Here is a 5,000-nt window from a genome sequence, read left to right as displayed (position 1 = left end):
ATGTTGAATTGAATCGTACCAGCCTCTACTGGGGGTTATTACTCATTTTTGTACTTGCTGTTTTATTTTCCAATTATTTCTTAAATTAAGAAAAGGAGAGAGAACTAAAATAATAGACTAATCGTTCTAGGTATTCTTTCTCTTACCCCATTCGGAAGGATCTCATCTCATAATTATCCATGATTGTTTATGTCTCTAGCATGACCACTTGATGAAATGTGGAGGGAAGTGGGGTAAATGGCCGATACTACTGGAAGAATTTCTCTTTGGATAATAGGTACTGTAGCTGGTATTCTTGTGATCGGTTTAGTAGGTGTTTTCTTTTATGGTTCATATTCTGAATTGGGTTCATCCCTGTAGTAATCGGATGAATTGAGTTGTAGACATGAAAGCGTAAGAACTCAACGGATTCCCTTCTTTGTTTGTCTGATTTCAGGGAGAAGGTCCCGTTGAGTTCTTAATAATTAGAATATTTTTTTTATAAGTTCATTGAAGAAGTTCTATTTACTCAACATATTTTCCCCTCCTCTTTTGTTTGTCCACCACTTTTTATTTATAGTATACGTAATTATTATAAGATAAGAATAAATAAAATATGTAATAACTATAAAGAAACGTTCTGATACGTCTGTAAAAAATAGAAACTAATACTAGGAATGTTTGACGAACAGTATCAAGAATCATTATTATTTCGACACAAGAAAAGGATTTTTCACACCCCTTTCTTGTGTCGAAGACTAGGAAGACGAATAACCCCTCCCAGAAATATTTTTTCCCTTCAATTATCCGTTCTATTTTGCGTTTACTTTTGTATAGGATCTAGCCGAAGTCCATTATATTAGACTCAAATGCATTTTATGACATTTTAATCTGCCAATAGCAACATAATAACATCACCCCAAATTTTTATAAAAAAAACAAAAACAAAGAAAGAAGGGGTCAAGTCAAATAGTCTTCTTCACAATCTACATACCGTGGCTAGGAATGTGGTACAAGGAATTCCCGGCATCTCATAGAAAAAGAGTATAAACAAACAAAAGGCTTTTTAGAATTTTATTTTTTTATCATAGATAATCATAATTACTAAAAAAAATTGGTTCTTTTTACAAACTTGAGGTCGATAAATCCGCGAGTCTAGAAATTCATTTCGGACAATTGAACCTTCTCGAACTGTTTCTTTTTAAGAACCAAAAAATATTTGTGCCAAAATAACAGATGCTAAGAAGAACAAAAGGCCTTGTACACGTAATGGATCTTGAAGTACTATTTCTGCATCTCCCTGACCAAATCCGCCCACATTTGGATTACTTGTCAACGGTTGCTCAAATTTGATAAATTCGCCTTCTGAAACAAGATGTTCTGGCCCCGGCGGGATAATATCAACCACTTGACGTCCATCTGATGCATCCGCTATGGTTATTTCGTATCCCCCCTTTTCTTTTCGTAGGATTTTGCTTACTATACCGGATGTTGTAGCATTATAAACTGTATTGTTACTCTTGCTCCCGTCAGGATAAATCTGGCCCCTTCCCCTGTTTCCGCCTACGTGTATAGGATATTTTAAGAAGTGAATGTCTTTCTTAGTAGCGGGGTCCGGGGAAAGAATAGGAAACGTGATTTCACTATATTTCTGACCAGGAACAGGGCCTATGACAAGAATATTTTTTTGATTTGGGCGATAGCTCTGAAAAGACAGATTGCCCATCTTTTCTTTTATCTCGGGGGAAGTACGATCGGGAAGGGCTAATTCAAAACCCTCTGGTAAAATAAGAACAACCCCCACATTTAAAGCTCCTTTTTTACCATTAGCAAGAACTTGTTTCAGTTGCATATCATAAGGAATTCGAACAACTGCTTCAAATACAGTATCGGGAAGTACCGTTTACGGAACCTCAATATCCATTGGTTTATTAGCTAAATGGCAATTGGCACATACAATACGTCCAGTCGCTTCTCGTGGATTTTCATAGCCCTTCTGCGCAAAAATGGGATATGCATTTGAAATGGATGCACAAGCTTTGATATATATCATGAGCGATACGGAAATAGATCGAGTAATCTGTTCCTTTATCCAAGAAAAATTATTTCTAGTTTGCATGGTCCAACCATTGATCCCGAAAATTTATACAATAAATTGGGGTAGGTCACTAATGGAGTTTCCTATCCACGATTATGTTATTTACTGGAATAATTTGACTGGATTAATATATAGGATGAATCTCCGGGATGGGTAGAAAGATAAAGAGTGAGTACGATTTTCAATGCTTTGCTTATGTACAACTGCAAAGTAAGAAACATTCTAATTGGATTAGGTAGATAATTTTTCAGTCATTCATTGAATGATAAATCACTACAAGTGACGGAGATACGCGATTTAAATAACGGAAAATCCAATATTTGAAAATTGTATCTAGAATGACTGGAAAAGTGGAAACAAGGCCAGATATAATTTGCTCATTATGAACAAATCCAAAATCCTTGTAGACAAAGCCAATCATCAGTTCCCAACCATGGGGCGAATGAAATCCGATACATAAATCAGTTAATAAAAGAAGAGAAAAAGCTTTTATTGTGTCACTTAAGTTATATAGGAATTCCTGAACCCAAGAGTTAAGAATAACAAGTTCTTTATTACCCAAAAGAGAATAACCACTTAGAATAATGAAACAGATTATATTTGTCGAGAAGTGCAAAATCGTATGAATACGACCCTCGTTGTGTATCTTGATTAATTGGATTGTTTCTTTGTGAATTCCTATACGAAGGTTTTGTAGATGTGTCTCCGAGTATTCCTTAATCATTTCCTCTAAGAAGACGAATTCCTCTAATTCTATGAATTTTTCTAGAAAGGTATTTAGCGGAGATATAGTTAAACATAATTTCTTTATTAGATGCGAATTCCGAGCGTGGAAGTTTCGCAATTTTATAATCCAAGTTTTCATTTTTTTAATTGACCTTTGGATAAAAATCCCGAAAATTTATATTTTTCCTTGAATGTGTCATTGAAAGGTAAAGGATTGAATCCTTTTAATGAAATAAAGTTTTTGATCGGAATATGAATCAAACCGAAAGACCCTTTAACTATTAAGGGGGTTAATAGAAACGAATCACACTTTTACCACTAAACTATACCCGCTACAGTGCAAATTATTATATATAAATGGACCTTTTGTCGAGGCGCTTCTGTCTATGTGTAGATGGACTTCTTATACTTATATAAGAAGTAGGTATATATCTTGTTATATAGATATATTTTACCTAGATAGTAAAATGACCCGTTTAGGAATTCCATGAACCAAGCCCTTTTCTTTTAACTCAGTGGTAGAGTAATGACATGGTAAGGCGTAAGCCCTCGGTTCAAATCCGATAAGGGGCTTTGTATTTTTTTCAGTCATAGTATTCATATTTGAAAGAAGAATAGCAATATTATTAATAGTAATAAAAAAATAGTAATAAAAAAGTAACCAACTGTATAATATTATCGTCTAATGAGTTATAGTATATTAGTTGTTAGAGTATATTAGTGATAGTTATTACGAATAATGATAAGTCATCTGTTGAATCATCAAATCTTCCTATTTTCAATTAGGCCAATGAAATCCATTGTAAAGATTATAGATCAATCAAAGAAAAATAAGTGGACCTGACCCATTGAATCATTACTATATCCGCTATTCTGATATTCAAATTCAATAGAGATGAAATTGGAACAAGTTGACCTTTTATTTATTTTCATTTCTTTGGACTCCGCAAGAATTTGTCGATATTTCCAATTCAATCGTCTTGTTCCTAGATGTTCTATAGGAATAAATTGTCATTTGGTTCCTTCATGGAGAACCTTTTATTCTAAGTCAAAAGATAAGAAAAATTTTCACTATCTTTCTTTGATTACAGGATCAAGATTAATTTATATCTATATAATATTTCTATATTTAGATATATAGCTATGAGATCGCGGCTTGATAAAAATTTCCATTTCGTTGCATCCAAGATTTTTGTTCTGACAATCGTATGAAGAATGGATGCGAGAAAAAGACTCTCATTCCCAGTTTCCTATTTATTTTATTGAATATTGTTATTGTATTGAGTATTGAAGTGAAGTAAAAAATTGGAAACTCTCTCTTTTCTAACAAAGAAAAAGAAATAGAAAAAGATTAGTATGGCAGGTTTATTGATAGAGATTAATCGTTTTTTCCCGGATGCGTTGACGTTCCCCTTTTTTTCATTCTAGTTATTGACGTGGGAAGGAATAAAGAAGATTAGAGATACAATTAAATACCAGCCCCCCCCCCCCCCCCCCCCCGGTCTGTTCTCTTTTTTCCCTTTAAAAAATTTTAGAATAAGGGAGTAAAGAGAAAGAATAAAAGTGCATTCAACAGCTGCGAGACTTGGGTTCAGGTTGGAATTAAATTAATATTAAATTTCTATGTATTCAATTTCTATGGAAGTAGAATACAAACTGTGGTTCTAGGGAAAGAGTATTATATAAGATACTTATATGAAATAATGTACTGTGATTTGAAATCTAGTTTATAAATCTTTCTATTTTATTTGCTATATTGATTGTAGTGAAATCTTGCATAAGAGGATAGTAAGTTACAAATTCTATTTTGTTTTTTCCTTCCTTTCTTCTTTTTCGTTTCGGATTGAAAGAGGAAGAGTTGAGTAAATGAAAAATCCAAAGGAGGTTATGGCCAAGGGTAAAGATGTGCGACTACCGGTTCTTTTGGAATGTACCGCTTGTGTTCGAAACGGTGTTAATGTTAATAAGGCATCAATGGGCATTTCCAGATATATTACTCAAAAGAACCGGCACAATACGCCTAATCGATTGGAGTTGCGAAAATTCTGTCCATATTGTTACAAATATACGATTCACGGGGAGGTAAAGAAATAGATCGAACCGAGCACCTGCGCCCTTATCTATCTTACAAGGAAAAGGAAAAAATGACATTAAATATATATAACATATTTAACATAGTTAAAGATAATTATAAACA

Source organism: Lactuca serriola, chromosome 1, assembly GCF_051521515.1.
Source record: "Lactuca serriola cultivar US96UC23 chromosome 1, Lser_US96UC23_V15, whole genome shotgun sequence".
Classification (NCBI taxonomy): domain Eukaryota; kingdom Viridiplantae; phylum Streptophyta; class Magnoliopsida; order Asterales; family Asteraceae; genus Lactuca; species Lactuca serriola.
This window is presented reverse-complemented; position numbering follows the sequence as displayed.